The sequence below is a fragment of the Phacochoerus africanus genome, chromosome 11 (genome assembly GCF_016906955.1).
Source record: "Phacochoerus africanus isolate WHEZ1 chromosome 11, ROS_Pafr_v1, whole genome shotgun sequence".
Classification (NCBI taxonomy): Eukaryota; Metazoa; Chordata; class Mammalia; order Artiodactyla; family Suidae; genus Phacochoerus; species Phacochoerus africanus.
The window spans coordinates 117,059,990-117,082,393 of NC_062554.1; the positions used below are offsets into that span (position 1 = coordinate 117,059,990).

The window sequence follows — 22,404 nt, forward strand, 5'->3', positions numbered from 1 at the left end:
ATATTTATTAAGGGCCTTCTCTACGCCAGGCACTTGGCTAAAGCCCATAGCAAGCACTCAGTCAATGTTAGATAGTATTATTATTAAATAATTAAAACATATAAGCTACCAGAGCCCAGGAATGTGAATTCTTAGTTGGACTAGGATCAAAGACTAAACTCCAGCCCACAGATGCTGCTAAGCTGCTGCCCAGTGTTAGCCGTTCTGGGTTGATACTGTCCTGGGCTCAGTGTCCCAGGTTTTTTCCTCTTTATCTCCATACCATGTAGGATAATGAAGATTCGTCCAGATTAAATGAATTCCTCCTGGGTCCTGGTAATAACCTTTTATGGAATCATCTACAGCCAGAGAATAAGATGTTATTATAGGAGCCAAGTGCGGGTGAGCTTGGCAGAGTCTGCTCTAAGGATAGAGGTCCCAGGGTTGTAAAGCAGTAATGAGTCTGTCGGTTTATTTGTCCCTGACTCCAGAACTCCACCTCTCACTGTGGAGTCTCACCTTGTAATGCATCAGCCAGGAGGGACCCAGAGACATTCGAACCAAGGGTGACACTGATCTCTCCCTGTCTCCTGGTACCTCTCTGGGCTAGGACTGGGGCACTTCAGCAGGAGAATAGAAGGCTTTAGGGTCTCGGTTTACTTCAACTACGTCTGTTGTACACCTGACAATGAGGGTCAGAGTACAGGAACCAGACCTAACTCACTGAGTTGGTGGGGAATGTCTCACAACCACTTATTCACCTCATTTTGCCTCCAGGAAGCCACCTGCCTGCCTAGTCTTCACAGCGAAAGGGAAGAATTTCAGCTACAACCAGAGAGTCACCCTTTCACACTTGGCTGGAAAGTAGAGGCAACTGGCCAGAATTAAAGAAGCAGAGACAAAGCAACCCGAATATTCACCAATGGATGACTAGGTAAACAAAATGTGATAATACATACTATGGAATATTATTCGGTCTTTAAAAGGAATGAAATCCTGACACATGCTGCAACATGGATGAACTTTAAAGACATTACACTAAATGAAATAAGCCAGACACAAAAGGACAAGAGTGCCATGAGTCTGCTTAAGTAAGCTTCCAAGGGTAGTCAGAGCCACAGAGATGGAAAGTAAAATGGTGGCTGCCAGAGCCTGGGGGAAGGGGAAGGAGTAGTATTGTTTAAAACTATAGAGTTTCAGTTTGGGAAAATGGAAACTTTCTGGACATGGATGGCGGATGGTTGCATGACAGGGTGCATGCATATAATGCCACTAAATTGTACCCTTGAAAGTGGTTAAAGTGGTAAGTTTTATGTTATATATACTTTATCACAAGAAAACAAAGGAGGAAAAGGAAAGAGGGCAAAGCTGTTTAAATTCCTTTTGCCAAGTGACATACTGGCTACTGGCCATGTTCAAAATGTAGACATAGTTCTAGTCCAAAGTCATGTTCCAAGGTAAAGGAGTGGTGATTCTCACATACAGTTGGAAATAGCATTTAAATACTTCTATTCCAGTTTCCCCCTCCCACTGGACTTGCTCTTAAGACTATCAAGCTCCAGTTAGGTAGAGAACCTCATCTGGCTTTTATTTACATAGCCTATAACTGAGATGAGGCAAATGTGTATCTCTGCACTTTTCCCAAATCATCTACTAGAGTTAGCTTTGTGGAGAACACTCGCATTTTTTTATTTCTGCACTAAGCTAGACCTTAGGGAATCCCCACAGTGGCTGTCATCTCACTTCCCATGACCTACTGGCTTAGCAACCTATACTTCCCTCTGTGGGATCCCGGCTGAGAGAGCTGACTCAGGAAGGAACCGTCCCATAAATGAGCTGGCTGGCTGCATTCCCCAAGACAGGTGAACCAGAAAGGGCCAGAGCCTGGGAAGAAGGTGTTTGGCAAAGTCTCTGAGTGGAAGGAAACAGAGGACCTGCTTACCCACCAAGCATGTAAACAGCTCTATGATCTTCTTGGACAGATTTTGAAGTCTACTAAAGACTCTAATTTACTGGTTGATCTTCCAGAAACTATTTAATTGAGGACCTCATGCACAAACTGTGCACAAAATTCCCCATCTCTGTCCAACATTCCTTGAACGTAAAAACATTTACAGGTATAGGGTGGGAGAGAATTGGACAGGCATCAGCTCTGTGTGTGTGTGTGTGTGTGTGTGTGTGTGTGTGTGTGTATACATTTTTTTTTTCCTCCAAAGTCATCAAAACTTTCTGATAATTCCGCTGCTTCTTCTTGGTAAAGTAGAAGAGCGACTCCCTATGCTGTCCGACCACCAGGGATGGGAGTGGAGTGAATGATGGCACACCTGGATAGAGCTATGATGGTATGAGAGTATGTGAGTCTCTGCAAAGTGTCTTCTGGTTCTAAAGCCACTCTTGAATAAGGAGAAACAGCAACATCCTCAGCTATAATCTTTGCGGATGGAGCTGAATTTCATGGCATAAGCACTGTCGCAATGAACTCTACTCTCTTTTTCCCTAGTAAGCTCACACAGTTCTCTTTCCTCACCCTCCTAGAACCCCAATGGGATGACTCAGGCCCAGCCATCTGAATGCTGAATTCCAAATGTTTAATAGACATTTTCAACATTTTTCTCCATGCACTGTACTATCAAATAACTCAGGTCACTTCAGAGGCAGGGACCTAAAGCGGCTTCCATGGTTCCTATTTGGGCTTGATTATTGGCTTCGACACACACGCACTTGAAATGACCACTTGACTTTCCAACCCCATGACCATAAACTTGGGCAAGGAATATACCCCTCCCCCACACCTCCTCTACCCACCCAGAAACAGTAGGCTTCAGACTTCTGAAATGTTCCCTTAGAAGTCTAGTGTCTATAAGACACATTGAGCAAATATATTTCCACTGCAAAATATAGCATTATAAGGTATGGCAACAGACATCAGAGAGTGATGGGGTTGGAGGAGGGAAAGATGCATCAGAAAGAAGCACAAGGGAACTTTCAGATATCTTGTTTGGGGGAGTGGTTAAGTGCTCAAAACTTACTAATCTCAACACTTAAGACCAGTATAATTTTATCATATGCAAATTATACCTCATACAATTCTTTAAAAGTAACAATGGCCCTCAGCTGAAAGATGGCAACCCATGGGTGTAGAGAATGGGGCAGGATGCCCACCAGCTCCTTCCCTCCACCTTTCCCCACATCCCTCATCTTTCCATATCTCAGACAGCCCAACAGAGTCTCCCCTGCTTGGTGAAAAAGGGCTGGATATAAAAACACCCTGGCCTTCTCTCCAGAATGCTGGCCTGACGCAAGAGCTCACACTGCCGGAGGAGTGGAGGTGTGATTTGTGGGGTGGGTTTGGGTCCAGTCTCCCCCTCCTCTCCTGGGTTCCTGTAGGTGCTCAGATCCCAGCCCTCACCTGCTTCTTAGCCATCCTCCCCATGTTCTGAGTCACAAAGGACTCGATGGAGGTGTTCCCTGAGGAGGCTCTGAGAAGAGAGAAGTCATCAAACACCTTGATAATATCATTACCAAGACATCCATGGCCACCAACCTGGGGTCCTCTGTTCACAGTAAGTGCTGAGAGCTCTGCCCCCCACTGGCCATGGCACCTGGCCAGCATCTTGGCTGAGAACTAAAGCCCAGCAACAGCTGGAGACTCCTAGCCAATTCTCATTCTTCAACAGGGAGGAGCTGTTACTTCACTCTGGGTTTACTAGAAGGTTTGGGTTGCAAATCTGTCTGCTGGGGAGCAGTCCATCTCCGCTCTCCCACACATGAGCATTTCTGCATTTTACAGGTGCTGAGATATTAGGAGACCAGAACTCCTGTTTCTGCTTTTGCTACCCTTGGCCCAGCACTTTAAACTCCTACATCGCATTTATTAAATGGGTCCAGTAATGGCACTGAGCACTTCTTTTAGAGAGAATTTGAGGGCATTAGTAAAATAATGACCGCTAAATACAGTACCTTCAGTAATAAACAGTGGCTGTGGATAGGGTACACTGCAAAGGCATGAATTTTATTTAATCTTCAGGAACATGCCATGCAGAAATCCATTCGCTCTCTTGTTAAAGCTGGGAGATTTCAAGAATGGGAGGAGTTGGGAGAGTTGACATATGAATGAGTCAGTGTTGGTTTCTAATACTCTGCTTTGTCTATTTCAATCTTTTTTTCCTACCATTACAAGCTCTGACTTCATTCTTTTCCTCACTGCATTCTACTTCCTGACATTCTAGGGAGATGCTGAGGTTTCTAGAGCCAATGACAAGCATCATTAAAAAATTAATTAAAAAAAAATAAACACTGATGCCATTTCACTCAGGACTGTGTCTTTCACTCAGAAGGCTCCCCTACCAAAGAAAGAGAGTATTTTGTTCATTATGAAGGAGAGGCCCAGGCCACTGAATTAAAAGTAGAAGAGTCAGTCTATTGGCAGTTGAAAGGAATGAACTCCCCCATCTCTGACTCTCTCTTAGCTCAACTTGCTTGAAGGAAATGACCAGAACCTTATAGAGTTAGGGGCCAATCTGAGGCAACGTTTGCTCTTATAAGAAACCACAGTGTGCTTAAAAATCCCCCTTTGGGATGCTCTCCGTGGAGACTCAGATGATTGAAGGAAGTCTCCAACACTACTTGTTGAATGGCCCCACCCAAGCAGGTGTGGGCAGAAGTGAAGGGCTGGGACAGGCAGATAGTGTCTCCAAGGCAAAAATCAAGGCAGTTGTGGGGAATTAATAGAACATATTTTAGAGAGGCAGGGAGCAGAAGAGGCAGAGCAGTACCTTGCAAAAACTCATAGCAATAAAGTCTAAAGTCATGACGGGTCAGTTTGTAGAGCCTTTCAGTGCTGGAGGACCTAACACCACTTCAAGCCTTCCTGAGTCAGGGCCAGTGTAGACTCACTTCTGCTTCCTTAGACATGTGGAAACAAACCTTCCTCTTGGGCTGTCTTTCACGGGCAGAAAACAGAGCAGAACCAACTTTGTCCTCTTTCCAACCACACATAGTCAAGTATGACAAAAAAGTGGAGGGCACTTCCTGCCTCCTTGCAAACGTAGTAGAGCCCACATGGGCCAACCTCTGCAAAGCTCAAGGCACTGACACATTCCTTATCACCATGAAGGGGGGGGGACCTTGGCCCCCAAATCAGCCCAGCCAGGTGCTCACCTGTTGCCCCTGCCCACTCGCCATGGAGTCACACCAGGGGAGAAAGTAAAAGGTTAGAGTGGGCTCTCTCCACAGCAAGAACCCGGAGACTCCTGGGGAAATTGACATTTTAAAAAACCACCTCCTCCAACCTCCCTCAGAGGAGCATAACTTTTAACTCTACCTCCACTCCCCAACCCCCAGGCTTCCTTTGCAACACTTTCCCTCCATGGATGGCTTGTCGGGAAAGAGTTAAGGTACACGACTAATTCCCCAAACCCTCCCTCTTATTCTACATAGAAAAAGAAAAACAGCCCTACGCAGACACGCAGAAACCAACTGACAATTTAGCTCAGACCTCACCTGTCTTATGCAACAACAACACACACAGACACGCATAAGGCCAGAGTCCACATCCCCCTTTAATTTGGTCGACATAGTTTGGCACCTTTCTTTTTCCCTACGCAGAACCCGGCTCGACTGGCAGCAGAGAGATAGATGTAACCTTAGTGCCAAACGCCTTGCAGAACACACAGAGACACAGGAACTGAAATGCATCTCATAGCTCTCCGTGGTGCTGAAATCACACTAGGGAGGAAATCGAAGGAGCAAGTGCGCTGGACTTACCGGGCTGGCGGGGGTGGGCGGCAGGGGAGCAAGAGGAGCTTCCTGCGAAGAGAATTCTTGCCTGTGCGGGCTGAAGCCAGCTGATGCGCTCACCTAGAGAAGCCACCTCTCCCCTTCTCTTCCCTTCCTCCTTTCCTGGGAGGAAGCGTGGAGGCTCCACCGAAGAAATGAAACCCAAGCTGGCAGGGCTAGAGTGAAAAGAGAAAGAAGAGGCAACCAAAATAAGATCAGAAAGTCAGGTGGCTTTACTCCACTAGTGGTAATTCCTTGGGTCAGGGAGGACCCCTCTTCTCTCACTCTCTGTCTGTGCCTTTCTCTGTCCCTGCGTGTTGAGTCAACAGCCTTAGAACAGTCGGTTTCTGCCTCTGACGTGAAAGAGACGAGGAAGCCTGGGACTGCTTTGCACTCTCTCGCGCGCGCTCTCTCTCTCTCTCTCTCTCTCTCTCTCTCACGCGCTCTCTCTTTTCCCCTCTTGCTGAAATTTCAGCAGCATGATATATTTTTTTAAGCCTCTGTTTTTTCCATCCCCCTACAAGCGGCCCCCTAGTGGACGGAAAAGGAAAGCATCCTGAGTCCTCCTGAACAGTCCAGATTCAGACACAGGAACATTCTTCCCACCCACAAACTCTTAGGGGCTGCTTCTCCACAGACAAGGTCTTATACAGCCAGAGTTTTCCCTCTGGTCAACCCAGATGGGAAAGGAGAGGGAGGTGGAAGAAGAGGAAGAGGACAGGAGCTTTTGCAGATCCTTTGCCCATGGTTGCAAACATGAAAAGTGGACTGGGGTGGGGGGGGTGATTGGGGAGAGATATTTTGAAAGGAGTTAAGTTGTGGGGTTCCCAGGCAGTTTAAGGTCCTGACTCAGCAGAAAGACCCCCTCCAAAGAGTCAGGGTTTGCAACCAGGTGAGCTATGTCTATACACAGGACAACCCAGGGAGGGAGTGTTGAAAGAGGCAGGGAACATAGGAAGCCAAGGAGAGAGTACCTAGCCAGAACCTCATCTAATGCCCTAATATAGCTTTTTTGAAAGCAGGTAAGAAAAATATCTGGGAAGACATGGCCTGAGATTATCTCAGAGATGGAGAGAAGTAACCTTGCTGAGCAACTATGGAGAACCACGGCACAGAAGGGCCATCAAGGGGGTCACTTCTCACAGGCTCCTAAGGGCTGTCTCACACTTCTTTTTAGATGTATGGTCTCACAGCATCCTAGAAAGAGTTCTAGTACTTAAACCTACAAAGTTGAGTTCTAGTTTCAGACTGCTACTCGGTTAGTGGACATTTTGCTTCTTTATGGTTCAATTTCACTATTTGTAAAATGTGGATAATGCTGCCCCCTCCCTACGGAATAGGAACGCTGAGGGATTGGAATGATATAGAGACACAGGACTGCAGCCTTGGCAGGGAATTTAAAGGCATTATATCCGAACATTTGTCTTCTGTTAGATTCACCTCTAGCAAATCATGGCTCACATTTATAGAGTATTTAGCAGGTGTCATGCACTGTTATTAGCCCTTACAGGTATTAGTTCATTTAATCCATACAGTAATCCTATAATGCAGTTACTACTATGCTCTTTCATAGACCAGTAGACTTGGATGCACAGGGATGAAATGACTTCCCCAAGACCACCTAGCTAGTGAATAGCAGGGGGAGTGCTGAAATGAAAGCCAACTCATCCTGGAGCTTGTGTTACTGACTACTATATACAATAAGTATACACCTCAGTAACAACAGCATCTGAAATAAATAGAAGGTAGCACCATAGCTATCATTATTTTTGTTTATGATAAAGTATCTAGATTGCTATACTAATTTTATATGTGGCTGAGTTTTTCAAATTATTTATAACTATGGGTGCCAAACTGTGGAAATTGCTATTACTGATGGGAATCCTCCAAGAAAACTAATTCCCTTGGTGATTTGGGTAGTTTCACACATATAAAACTGACTGTAAATCTCATAAAGTTGGAAACTATTGAGCTTTAACATCAGTTCAGAAACACATTATTTGATTTCTGTACCAAAAGCAGACCATTGCCTAGTGCCTAACACAGTGCTGGGATGGAGCCAGCAATTTGATGACCTGAATTGTTGCAATGCACTCAGCTAATAAGCGCTCCGTGAGCTGGTGACCTTTTCTTCAGAATTGTAGAATGACAAATTCTTACCTAATGCAGCTGACTTTTCCTGACTTTCTTTGGATCAAAAGGGAATGGAGCAGGGCAAAGATGGGATGTGATGGTTGACAAAGTCTGGTCCCTGTCCTCATGGAGTTTCTAGTTCCTCAAAGGGAGAGGAAAGGGTAAGAAAGATCATTCAATTCTGGGGGTGGGGGGCAGAGAGTAAGTGCTGAGACCTGGGCAAATGCAAGTTAATCAATAGACACATAGAAAAGACAACCAACCCGGATCTTTGAGGACCCAGGTGCTTCTTGAGGAGTGTGGCGAATCAGCTGAGACCTAAAGGATGAGTTTTCTCAGAAAAGAGTCAGGGAGAGAGTTAAGCAAAAGGCACAGCATGTGTACACTGGGAGGTGAGAGAGCACAGTGTGAAACAGTCAAGGTAAACATTACCCTCCTACTTACACAAGGGAAAGCTGAGGCTCAGAGAAGCTAAGGGGCTTGATCAAGGTCACCCTTCTACTAGGTGTACAACCCAAATTAAATGCACATCTATTTGACTCTAAAGTCACCCTTTTTGTGAAGCTCCACGTTGTCTTCTCTCATCCCTGGGAAGTACACACAGGATTTCAAGAAAAGGTTTACAGTAACTGAGTGCTGTGGTGGCAGCTACAAGGACACTGGAAGTGGGATCCATTACTATTCATTGCGAAGGCTACAAGAAGGCACCAGTCAGTGCAAAAAAAAGGGGGGAAATTCAGAATGACAGAACTGTTTCTAGTGGATGGGAGATTACTAAAAGTACAGGGTAGTAGGAATATGTCAGAGATACAAAGACATTAGAGACTGGTATTTGAAAGGGAGGAGGAAGACAGAGCGAAAAGAGGTTCAGATTAAGTGCCGTGGGAGCCTAGAGGAGGGAGAGGTCCTTCTGCCTGGAAGGGTAGGGGAGACTTCACATGGGAGGTGAATTTTCTTCTAGACCTTAAAGATGGGGGGCTTCAGGTGACACAGCCTAGCCAGCCCCTGCTGTGCTCTGTGGCACTCAGGCATTTCGTACATAAAAAACAGAAGATCTGAGTTGTCTTGAGGAATAGTGGGACAGAGGGAGCAGAGTGGAAAAGCTTACTGTGGGCAGAAGAATGTCAAACTTTGGAAAATGGATGGGTTTGGGAGGGATGAAGGGGGAGTGGAGTTGATGGATAAATTTGGTTTTGGACATGTCAAGTCTGGGGAGGATGTGAGCACATATCATAATAGAGATGTTAAGGCAATGGTTGGAGTTATGTCCCTGGAGCTCAGATTAGAGACCTAGAGCTGGTGATACAGATCAGTAGCCATTTTCATGAACCATTATAGTTGCTGGACAGAGACTGAGGGCAGAATCCCAACTCTATTTTCCTGGTCCCTAGATCAAGTTCTTTTTATTTATATATCTTTTTAGGGCACACTCGTGGCAGATGGACCTTCCCAGGCTGGGGGTCAAATCAGAGCTGCAGCAGCCGGCCCACACCACAGCCATAGCAATGCGGGATTCCCAACCCACCGGGCAAGAGATAGAACCCGTGCCCTCATGGACACCAGTGGGGCTCATTAACTGCTGAGCCACAATGGGAACTCCTCCCAGATCAAGTTTTATATTTCTTCTTAAGTCCTTGTGGCTAAACTGCTTGGCATACTATAGATAGCTACAAAATACTTGTGGACTGGCTTACAACAACTCAAATCAGGTGTTAGTTTAAAATGATATGAGGACTGAGATCAATTGTTGTTTCCCTAGCTTCTGATCTGCTCTTAGACATAAAGCCACTCCAGTACAATCTTCTCCTTGGAAGCTGGTAATCACTAGCCCTTGGTGTCTGATTTTTACCCAGAACTCCAGCCCTCAAGCCCCTCTTTCGTGATAGCAGACCAGACCTGGCATCTCATTAGACACAACTGTCTCCAGGGAACCGGATGTGGTCAGTCTCCACGATGTGGTTTCCCAAGGAAAAGCTATACCACAGGCAGCATTCCAGAAGGCCCCTGGGGTCCACCCTTCCAGACCTTGAGGTCAGGACGCAGGGACCAGAAGGTACAGCTGGGGCTCTTCTACAGAAAAGGATTCTGTTTGGTCACCTGGCTGACCAAGGCCAACATTGTACCCTGACCTCAATGACTGCAGCAAGGAAGCAATTGTGGTGTAAATACCAAATAAGACGTGTGATGGCCTTAGGGCTCTGGCCATGGAGGAGAGAGGGAAGCAGAGCAGTGGGCAGAAACTGGATTATTAATCACCACCTTAAAGCCCACCTTCTCCAGGGAACTCTTCTTGAGCAAGCCTTCCTATTTCCCAGCCCACCCCTCCTACACCACTTCTGACCTTGCCTTCCCTCCTTTCCCAAAGTCTCTCCTTGCCTGGCCACAGACATGTAGGCTTATAGCTTATTGCCCTTTCCTCTTGCAAAGATGTAAACTCCTTGAGGGCCAGGACATGATTCGCCTTAAGGAAGCATCTAGCAGTACATTCTGGGGTTCTGTCCACTTCCACTCCAGGACTGGGTCCTAGAGAGGGAGAAAGTCAGGAGGGGGAGTGGGAGAGGGAGGAAAGAGAGAGATTCTGAGCATCTGAATAAGTCTGCTTGGTTGAGGTAGGGGGCATAGCAGATAGACTAGTAATTCTTCTAGATTGGAGACACTATTTTTCTCTTTTCTCTTTAATCTCTTCCCCATGCCAAAGATGAAGATACTGGGCACCCCATGCCATCTTAACATGACTCTGCCCTTCTGGGAGCCCAGCTATTCACCTATGCATCCTCACACCTAATCAAAACAGACCGTTCACAGCCACATTCCACACACAGGGACCCAGGGGTGTTAGGCACACTAACCCTGGAAATAACTGGCTCACAGTGGCCCGGCACCCCAGGCAGGCACCTACCTGGGAATTTAAGAACTGATAAGGGCTTGGGGCATGGGAGCAATAGCAGGAGTGAGGGGTGAGTGAGGATGCCTCTGGGGTATTGAGAATTAACATTTCCTTTGTCAATCACTATCACAGGTATGAGGCCCAAGTTCTTTTCTTGTGGAGTTTAGACAGAAATGATAAGGCAGCCATTGCCTTGTCAGCATTGAAGATGGAGGACCTCAAGAGGCATGGGGTGGGCCATTCCAAGTACAAGAAGACTTATTCTGTTCTGAAGATTGTGTGGTTACCTGCGCTTTTCCAGGCGGAATGATGCTATGCCCAGGACCTCCAGCCTCTCAGGGCTCTGCTAAGCAATCCGCGGGACCATGTCCATCCTTGACAAATCTGCTTCTTCCCACCACCTCCTCTCGTCTCTGGACCCCCAGACCGGACCATCTCCTTCAAACATCCCCCACTCCCTTGGCCTCAATCTGGGAACAACTGGCCCAGAGGACTCTGAGCAGAGTGCTCTGATTCTGGGAGGCTGCAGCCCTGAGCCTGTATGAAAGAGGAACCCTGCCCTTCCTCCTGCCCACGGCCTCAGCTCTTGGTATAAGGAGCCTGGCCAGCTGCCGCCTGCCTGGGGTACCGGGCCGCTGGGTGATGGAATGCCAGCCAAGGAGGGCTGTGGCTGGGCCCCAGGCTCAGCACCCTGCCTGCCAGCCAGCGGGAATCGTTATCTACACCCGAGAGTGAGCCAGGCTTCCCACACTAAATTAGCAAGAGCAAAGCAGATGTCTCCCTTCAGTGCAGCAAAGGATCAGATAGGACAGACCTGGCCTCTTCCCCCTTCTGTATAGACAAGGGAAAGTACAGGGAGCCAGGATGGGTGCCCTTCCAGTGGCTCCAGGACCATGCCCCGTGGGGCAGCCTGGGCTCAGAACCACCTTCTGCCCTTGACTCTGCACCACCGGCTGCCCCAGGTGTGGACTTCCTTCCTCACAAACTCCTGACTCGCATTTTGCTCTTGGTGCCCTGGTATTCATTTCCTCTAGTCTCTGAATAAGAACATCGAGGCCCTACCTTAGGTTTCATCTTCTTCTTCATCGGCCGTATTAGAGACTTCAAATCCTTGGCCAGAGAGCTCCTTTGGGGCGCAGAGGGTCAAGGATCTGGAGTTGTCACTGTTCGAGTTCAACCCCTGGCCTGGGAACTTCCATGAACTGTGAGTACAGCCAAAAAAAAAAAAAAAAAAATTCTTTGCCAACCGCCTCCCCTGATTCTTCCCCTGCCACCTTCTTCCCTGAGCCCTTGACTCCACTGGAAAGTTCTAGACCAAGAGCCTAGGCCTCCTCCCTTCTCCAGCTGCTGTCTTCTTGCTGCTTTGCACCCAAAGTTCCTCAAAATCAGCATAAAGGGGTGGAGGGGCCAGGGTCCCCCAGGTTCATTGTCATTGTTCTGTGATCCTCCACCCTCCTCTGTCTCTCAGTGTGTCTCTTTGTGACTTTGCAGCTGCTGACACCTTCCCACCTCTGAGGGCCCAGCTGCAGGTTGTAGAGAGTAAGAGTGAAAGCCTGTTCCCACCACGGCCCTGCCTGGGCTTGAATCCTTGTTCCAGTACTTACGCTCTGACAGCTTGGAAAAGGTACTTTTCTCTTTGCTTTTCTCAAGTGTTAGTTGGGGACAATAATCATACCTTCACCTTTAGGGCTTCATCATAGGGCGGCTATGCGGGTTGTGTGAGCTCATTCATGGAAAACACTAGAACAGTATCTCTGCCCAGTGAGCGATCCATCTGTGCTACTTATTACTTGGCTAGCATTTTTGAATACACATATTAAAAAAAAAATCCCCCATGCCCTTGGCTTTGGCTAGTCCTGGATTTATGAATAAATCTCCTTTCTGGGTTTAGAACCTGCCCCTCGACTCCTGTGTGGCTGAACCTTGATGGGACTCAATGGGGTGGGCTCTGGGGGCCTCACCGGGGTCCGCCTTGAGACGGGGAGACCTCTGTGATCAGAAAATGAGAGCCTAGACCGGGGTCAATCTACTTCCGTTTACAAGGTGTGTGGCCTCTGGCTAGTCCCTTAACTCTCCATGTTGCAGTTCCTTCAATTTTTTTTTTTAATGGGCATAATGGCAACTCCCTCTCCATGGTATTGCATGTATTGATCAAATGCAATAAAGTACGAAAGTTTCAAGAGCAATGTTGAAAGCACTGTACACACTCAACGGCTGTTTGTTGAGTATCTATGTCAGTGTCACAGTCCTGGTTCTGCACCTCCCTGCTCATGGGCCACCTCTCCTTCCCTGACGTCCCCTCTTAAGTGGCTGAGCGGTGTTGCCATCTTCCCCCAGCCCCTCCTAGCATTACTTGCTTCATATCACTTAACACTGGCTGACATTTTTATTTTATATTTTATTTTACTGGCCACACCCATGGCATGCAGAAGCTCCTGGGCCAGGGATCGAACCCATGCTACCGCAATAACCAGAGCCACAATAGTGACAACGCCAGATCCTTAACCCACTGAGCCACCAGGGAACTCCCTGGCTGGCATTTTATAATCCATCTTTCTGTTTGCTTATTATCCCATTCCCCCCACCAGCACCTCCTAGTCTCCAGGACAGCAGGGCCTCTGCCTTCGTCATACTCCCAAAGCCTAGAACAGCACCTGGTTCTGGCAAATGTGTTCAATAAATATTGCCACTTCAGAGCATATTTTATATCCTAGTCATTTTTAGCTCCCTCGTAGCATGTTTTATGGCGAGCAGTAAGGTTTTGAATCAGGCAGAACAGAATTTAAACCTTCCCTTCTCTACCTTCAGAAATGTACCCTGAACTCCTGTTTTTTCATCTGTAAAATAGAGAAAATAATATTTATACTGTAGGGGTATAGTGAAGATGAAGGGTGATAATGGCGCCTCGCACAGTGATTGACACCCAGAGGAAGCTCATCAAATCCTTGGCGAAGGGATAAATGAAGGAAGCCTAAACTGCAGGAACCAGCCCTTTATCTGCTTTCCCACCTTCCAACCCCTCTCTCCTTCCCTGCTGCCCACCCTACTGCCCCTCCCCGAGGCTGGCACGTTGGGGCTCCTCTAATCCTTCAGCCACAGGGCATCTCTCTCTGAGTCCCTGCTAGCAGCAGCAATCTGGATCAGCCTTAGAAGTTATTACCCTTTAAAGCAAGGGTTGGCCACTAGTTTAGCTCGAGTGGCACAAATATGGAACAGATTTTGCCAGAGGCACCGGAGTGGCCAGAAGAACATTTTTCCAATTTTCAGAAAGGCGACACTGGCACCCACTGGCACTTTGACTTCCTGTTAGGTTTTTCCGTAAGGCCTTTAATATTCACTGCCTGTATCTCTTTTCATCTTTCAAATCTATCAATCACTTTTAAGAGCCATTCTCTCCTCCGCTGTTCTGTTTTTGGTTGGCTTTTGTCCTTTTCTTTCTTCCTTAAGAAGCAAGCCCCTCTCGGGCTATTTCCAGTTCTGTTTATTCAATCTTCTCTCATCTACCGCCCCCCACCCCATCCCCCCAGCCTGCCTTCTTCGACTCCCTCTCTCCCAGGGGCCAGAGTGTGAAAGATTCACGGTTGGGACAGGGAGGGGATGGAAAGTCCCAACCCTGTGAGGCCCTTGTCATGGGAGATGGTGACCCTATGAGCCCCGCCTCCTACCCCATCTCAACGGTCAGGATGAAAGCTCTGGGTCTGCCCTGCCACGAGCATTTTCTAGATGACTCTATCAATATGTGAAAAGCTGGCATATGTGCTTTCTTTGTGGGGCTTCTGAGGAAGCGTCCAGGAGTCAGTCTGTAAGACTTTTGTAAGCCACCCCCAGCAGCTCCAGGACAGGGCTTCTAATCTCAGTCCACCAGGGGACCTGCCACTCTCCCCAAGGCCAGTCGCTGTCCCCTTCCTTCCCCTTCACCATCCATTTATAACCTCTCGAGTCTACATTTCTTCCTCTGAAACATGAGAACAATAATCTTTCCTGTGGGCACCGCAGCCCTTAGAATATGTTCTGAAGATCAGCTATGAGGCTGCAGGGCAGGGTCTGAGCACTTAGGGAGGAAGGGGCCTCAGAAAGAATCTGCAAAGCTATCTTGGCTTTCCTCATTGTTAACACGAGTGAACTGGAGTCCAGAATTTTTTGTTGTTGTTCAGATTTGAAGATAGCCCAGATTCAGAAAAGCAAGCTTAAGCCCCATCTGAAACAGAGCTGTATTTTTTTGCTTGGAATAGCACTGTCGGAAAGCATTGACTCAACGGCTCAGAGTCAGCTTTTGAGTTTCTTAGGCCTCATAGGCAAGCTGCTCCTTCCTGCATCAGCATCCCAGCTTCACACGTCCCACCTGAACTGAGCCAGGGCCGTGTCTCTAGAAAACAGGTGCCTCTGGAAACTTGGTTAAAGCTGAAGACAGGGCCTGGCCTTTGTCAGCATGTGACACAGGTGCTGGGCTCCCCAAAGTGACTGGGCCCTCCACGCTGCAAATGCAAATGTAGGAGCCGCTTTCAAAAGAAAGTTTTTCATTGCAAAGAAAAGCTAAGTGGCCTGAGTTTTAAAAACTGAAAAATGACATCGATATTTAGGTTAGAGGAAAAAGGCAGAGGAAGACATATATTAGGAGAATATATACATATACATATGAATACATTATTATGAGCCGGGCATTGTGCTAAGCACTTTACATACCAGATCTCATTTATTTCAATGCTTAAGAAGAAAAATGGGGGAAAAGAGTTTTCTAAGTAGCTGAAAGCATGCATTTATCCTGTACCAGAGAATGAAGATGAATGAAAAGGCTGGGTAAGAAAGTAGGTAAAAAAAAAAAAAAAAAAAAATCCTACACAGAGACCAGCTTTAGTCCGGGCTGCTAGCCAGAGGTATCTAGAAGAAAAGAAATAATGAACTTGTAGCATGTCAGAACTGGAAAGAACCTCAAGACTCATCTTTCCAACCAATATATGTTCCATTTTACAGATGAGGGTGCCGAGGTCCCAAGATGGGGAGCCACATGGCCACCCTGACACAGTTGGTTCCCTCCTTGACCAGGGGTCTCTCAGGGAAATCTAAGAGTGTGCCCCCATGCCCTCACCAGCCGGATTGTTAAGTCACCATGTCTCACCGAGGGAAGGTCACCATTATCCCATGACTGTGTCATTGCCCTTGTTGCCTGGCAACAGGCCTTGCTGCCCCCAGGGTTACCCATCCAGCCCTCGGATGACATGTTCTCCACGCCCCCACACCCCCCCACTCAAGTTTCCACATGCATCTGCTCATGCAGCCAGGGGGCTTTGTCCTGGCTTATAGCCTCAGTGTCACTATTAAAGACTAGTCCCCACACTCAAGAAAGCCAGGCTTGGCATCTGTCTGCTGACCCTGTTTGTGCTCCTTAGAATCTCAGATTCTCAGAACATTCCAGCTGGCAGAGCCCACATGTCACCTGGCTCAACCCCACCCAGTAGAAAGCAGCATCCACACAGCTGATACGTGTCCACTACACACTTGCCAGGCGCAGTGGTCCCCACAGCTGCCTGACCCTCACCTCCCTGCACACACAGGGTCCTCTCACGTGACCCCTGCAAAGGACACAGGCAGCCGTCTCCCACCCCACTTGCCAGGGAAAGTGTGTGGGCTCAGAGATAACACCTAATTGCTAATAAAGAATAATAGGGTAAAAATACTACCTTAATATAAATAACAAATGATAACAATATTAAATAATTGGCTGTATCCCTACAGCAAGTAAGTTATGGAACCTGCAGGCCTATGTCTCTAGGGCTGTGTTGCCTACACAATCATAGTCAGGATAATAAATAACATTTATTTAGCATTTGCCAGATACCGTTGTTCATGTAGAGAGAGAGAAAGAGAAAGGCCAAAGAAAGTATATTATATACACATATATATGTATTCTCATTCATGCTTCATAACAGCCTCATTAGGCACTAGTATCCGCATTTCGTAGGTAAAAATACTGAGGGACAGAGGGGTTGAAAGAAAGCTAAAAACCAAACCATACTCAATTAACAATACTTTGTTCTTGGAATCTGGCCACAGCTTACTGCTTATCAAATGACTTCATTCAATGATAAACAGAAATTTCCTTCTCTCACTGCCCCCCCCATCCCGCCCCGCACAACTCCCCCACCACCCACACCCACACAGTTCCTTTATTCCAAAAGGGAGCTGGACCAAAGCCCAGAAGATTTTTTTTTCCCCTGGGTCATCCAGGATCGCTCATCTTGCGCTTAATAGCAACAAGGGGAAAGAAAATTCAGCTTGAGAAAGGGGCAAACCACTTGCATTTGTTCACGTTGCTGCGGTGTAGGTGAGCAGGCAGCAGCCTAGTGCTCTGGGGGAAATGGCCAGGGGTCCCCGTGACAAGGCAGACAGCGCCAAGGCGCCTCTAGAGGACAAGTGGGGGAAAGGCAGGGCCCAAGGCCCCCACAGGCTGGGCAGGAAGCAGTGCCCTTAAAACAACAGTGATATTAAAAGGGTTTGACTGTAATGTAGAAAGCAATAAACTGACATCTTTAAATCCATCCAAGGCCCTACAATCTGAAACCTAATTATCTGGTATCAAGAGCAACTGAGTAGAGCGTAAGTACAGGCAAGGGGAGGGGTGGGCAGTGGAGTAAGAAATCCAGGGAGGAAGGAGCCTGCCCATCCACAGGTGTGAGAGAGAAAGAGCTGGATAAACAGAGCATTTGCAAGAAGGCCCAGGAGAGAAAATGAAGTATTTGAACAGAGCTGGGTTCCAGAATGGGGGGTGGGAAGGGAATAGAGTGGTTGGGGGTGCCAGGTTGTCCAGCAGACCAGCCTGTGGGGACCCACCCAGCCTTCAGGACTGTGGGCTCCATCCTCTGCTTCTCCAGCTCTGGGATTCTATACCACGAGGAAGGGCTGCTGGGGGGCCCCAGGATCTGTGATTAGTGACTGGAATGTGGCTTCATCCCTGAAGAGGGGATGGAAGTAGAAAGGATGGTTTCAAAAATGAAAAAAAAAAAAAAATTCTTTTCATTTCTCTCCCATCTCAGGTCATGACATCCAACAATAAGACCACCCACTTCTCCATCATGCTGGACCCCAGGTATCTGCTCAGGTCTTAGGCTTGCAGAGTGGAAGAAAGATGCGACCTGAATCTAGACTAAAAACTGGCAGGTTGTTTAAGTGTCTTCCCCTCCAAAGAGCTCACATTCCAAATCTGCCACTAAATATTTTTGGTTGTATCAATTACTCACGTGGTAAGAGACTCAGGGCTTTAGAGATAGCAATGCATATGTAATTCAGTGAGAAGCCCAAGCCCAGAGTTTGCCCCCCTTTAGCCAAGAGAACAAAGGGGCTCTGAGCCTTAATGATTTTGTGTGTGTTTGTGTGTGTGTCTCATAGACAAAGGCGAATATGAAGTGGTCTGAGAATTCCTGTTGTGGCGCAGCAGAAATGAATCTGACTAGGAACCATGAGGTTGCAGGTTCGATTCCTGGCCTAGCTCAGTGGGTTAAGGATCCAGTATTGCCATGAGCCGTGGTGTAGGTTGCAGACGCTGCTTGGATCTGGCATTGCTGTGGCTGTGGCGTAGACCAGCAGCTGTAGCTCTGATTGGACCTCTAGCTTGGGAGCCTCCATATATCACAGGTGTGGCCCTATAAAGAAAAAAAAAAAAGAAGAAGAAGAAGAAGAATTAAGTGGTCTGCAGTGAACAGTGGGGGCCCAGCCCAAAGGCGTCACATGTGGATTGTGTGTCCATCCAGGCCACCATCGCTGCAGGGAGCCAGGATCCCCTGACTGTCTTGCTGAAGGATGTCACTGAACAGTGAATAAAGCAAGTGTGGAGGTGACGTATCCTGGGCAAGGCTGGTCCTTGTGGGCCACGTGTGGATGTGTGGAGCTACCAAAGGAGTAGTACCACAGAGGACAGTCACAGACACAGGCTCCAGGACAGCCGGGGAGGACTGGGGTGTGCCAACCCCAGGATCCAGATGAAGGATTTCACTCCTCAAGTAACTGTCTTCCCTCAGCCAGTTGAAAAGTGGTACTTAGGGGCACAGTCTTTAAAGCATTAGCCTGCTGTGGGCCCCTCTGCCTGGCAAAGCAATAAAGCTATCTTTTTCTACAAGAAAGAAAGAAAGAAAAAGAAAGAGAGAAAGAAAGAAAGAGGAAGGAAGGAAGGAAGGAAAAAAGAAACCTAATACTCTCTTGACACTTATCTCACCCACTGCACTATTCATTACCCATTACCTTATTTGTACCTCCCTTTACTAGGAAAAAACAAATGTTTACTACGAAAAAACAAATGGTACCTCCTCCCACTAGCTAGCACCAATTTAGTGTTAACTTATTAGTTTTACAGCTTAAAGGCAGCACCCTAGTGGTTCTCCTGCCCTTAGCCTCACAGGCTACTCTACTTCCTCTCCAGATCAAGTTCAATTCAAGTGAATGTTCTGGAGAGCAGGTCCTTCTAAAAGTTTTTCCCCTTGGAGTGAAACTGCCCACCCTCCTTAGTGACCACCTCAATGTGATAAGCATGGGTGACACTGAGACAGAAAAATCAGTCCATGCTCCATCTCCACTGGGGAGATGTTTCCATCAAAGTGAAGGAAACCAGTTGGAGGCAGAACCCCCACCCACGGAGGAGATGCTATCCTGCTTCTGGGTCACCCACCTGTCTAGGAGAAGGTGTAGTAAGGGTATTAGCTCATGGCTGAGAGCATCTGACTCAAGGGAATCACAGAATTAAAAGTGAAGGGACCTTAGGCAGTATTTTAATCTCAGTCGTTTTCAAACTTTTAAAATTCAGAAACTCTGTCTTCAAATGAAATTCCATGCAGAACCCTAATATATAACAGATAAAAGTAGAGCATTCTGATTGAAGCAGGCATAAAAATTCTTAGTTCTGGGGAGTTCCCATCGTGGCACAGTGGTTAACAAATCCGACTAGGAACCGTGAGGTTGTGGGTTCGGTCCCTGGCCTTGCTCAGTGGGTTAAGGATCCGGCATTGCCATGAGCTGTGGTGTAGGCTGCAGACGTGGCTCGGATCCCGCGTTGCTGTGGCTCTGGCGTAGGCCGGCGGCTACAGCTCCGATTAGACCCCTAGCCTGGGAACCTCCATATGCCACGGGAAGCAGCCCTAGAAATGGCAAAAAGACCAAAAAAAAAAATCTTAGTTCTGGCTTCCCCACTCCCACGCCATCCCTTAGGGGTGCCCAGAGGCACTCATGGTCCCAGGAATTCCAGTCTGAAAGCTGCTTATTTCACCCAAATAGTTGTTCATCTTACAAATGAGGGTTCTAAGACTTGACAAGTCTAGCCATGATGGTAACTGGAGCCCATGTCTCCTCATCTCCACTCCAAGTCTCTTTCTACAAAGTTTGCCATTTTTCAACTCCGTTTCTTTAAAATGGACATAGACAAAACTATAATTCAAAAGGTACATGCACATATTTGCTCATAGAAGCACTATTCATAATAGCCAAGACGTGGAAACAATCTAAATGTCCATTGACAGATGAATGGATAAAGAAAATGTGGTACATATACACAATAGAATACTACTCAGTCACCAAAAAGAATGTACCAGTTGCAGCAACATGGATGGACTCAGATATTATCCTAAGTGAAGTAAGTCAGAAAGAAAAAGACAAATACCATATAATATCACTTATATGTGGAGTATAAACTATGAAACAAACTTATCTATGAAACACAAACTCCTAGACACAGAGAACAGACTTGTGGTTGCCAACAGGGGGTTGGTAGAAGCTGGAAGGATTGGGAGTTTGGGGTTAGCAGATGCACACTATTATATATAGAATGGTTAAACAACAAGGTCCTACTATATAGCACAGGGAATTATATTCAAAATCCGGCAATAAACCATAATGGAAAAGATATGAAAAAGAATACATGTTTGTGTGTGTATGTAGATATATGCATAAATGTATCTACATACGTATGTGTATGTATACATATGTAAACCAAATCACTTTGCCGTACAGCAAAAATTGGCACAACGTTGTAAAGCAACTATACTTCCATAAAATTAATTTTAAAATAAACAAAATGGAGATAAAACCAAAAGTATCTGCCCCACCTGTCAAGGGGCTCTCCAGGGATCAAGGGCATGTGAAAGCATAATGAAAAGCCTGAAGCTCTTTTATTGCTTTTTTAGAGTAAGGAAATTGTATCCAATGGCACTTCCTAAGCATTCCTCATTCCCGCTCAAAGACTCCTCCTTCACCTCCACGTGCAAAAAGGATGGCTGAGGATCTGGACTCAAAGACCAATACGATGGAGTTCCCGTCGTGGTGCAGTGGTTAACGAATCTGACTAGGAACCATGAGGTTGCGGGTTTGGTCCCTGGCCTTGCTCAGTGGGTTAAGGATCCGGCGTTGCCAAGAGCTGTGTGGTGTAGGTTGCCGACGCGGCTCAGATCCCGCGTTGCTGTGGCTGTGGCGTAGGCCGGCGTCTACAGCTCTGATTAGGCCCCAAGCCTGGGAACCTCCATATGCCGCAGGAAGTGGCCTTAGAAAAGGCAAAAAGAAGAAGAAGGAAAAAAGACCAATACAAGGCTCCCCATAAAGACGGTCCCCAACTCTAGGTTCAGAGGGCAGATGGGTGCCTCAGAAGTGAGGCTCAAAGCCCTAGAAGGAAGCACAGCATGCGAGAAGTCTCCACCCTCCTGTGTGAACATCTCCTTGCTAGTTAAAAAGGAGATTTAGATTGCTCAGGAAATTCTCAGAAGCCCCATTTCCTTGCTGTTTGGCTGTGAGGAGCTGCATTAAGTACCGCAGGGCTGCCTACTTAGAGCTCAACCCCCTCCATAAAGAATTACCTTTATATCTCACCGTTTGTCTCCCGGGAAGATGAATAGCTACTCGCTCAGGGCTTCCATTAACCCCGTGTAGGACCAGTTCTTTAAGCAAGCAGCCCTCCCCCTCTTCCCGAGGGTAAAGAGGAGCCACCTTCCAGGTGAAGGGAATTGAGCTCGGAATCCTGGGATCGCTTCTCAGGGTGGGGGATGGGCAGAGAAGTAAAAGCAGATTCTGCCTCTTTCACTTGTCAGGAGGTGAGGGCCACCTACAGTGTCCAGCTGCTTTTTTTGAACACCCCGGCCATCAGCTCCTGAGCCTCTGAAGCATGATGAGAAGGACAAGGAGGGAGTCTTCAGAGGATGGACTGAAAGAGGTCAAATCACGCCCCTTGCCTCAGCAGCCCACACCACGTGAATCACCCTACCTAGGCACTAGCCCTCCAGAGGCACATTCCAGATCCTCTAGATTCCAGTGAGAACCACACAGCAAGAGTATTATTAGCTCCCCTGACACATGAGCAAAACATACCCACCTGCATCAAGCATGGAGATTTTGGCAGACATGTGCTAACCAAAACTCCTCCTGCACCCCAAATTAGGCAGCTAATCTATCTGATAGAATAATGCTCTGTCCCAACTCCAGGGACCCTGCAGGCATGCCTATCTGACACGGCACAGGGCTCTGCTGAGAAGCCAAGATGAGTTGAGAGGCCTAGGAGAGGAGTCGGGGACTCTTAGAGGCACTAGGTCAGGGGTTCCCACACCAACTGTACTTAGCACATTCCAGTGAATCAGAGCCAAGCATTAGATCCAACAGAGTGG

The 22,404-nt window shown here is 47.3% G+C and overlaps 1 long non-coding RNA gene across 1 annotated transcript in view; it reads right to left on the reverse strand.

Moving 5' to 3' along the window:
* Positions 1–22,404, reverse strand: part of LOC125111200 (uncharacterized) — a 235,193-nt gene that overhangs the window by 212,019 nt on the left and 770 nt on the right. The window contains exon 2 of the long non-coding RNA XR_007130842.1: positions 5,746–5,933. This is a non-coding gene — a long non-coding RNA (uncharacterized LOC125111200). The remainder of the gene's footprint in view (positions 1–5,745; positions 5,934–22,404) is intronic.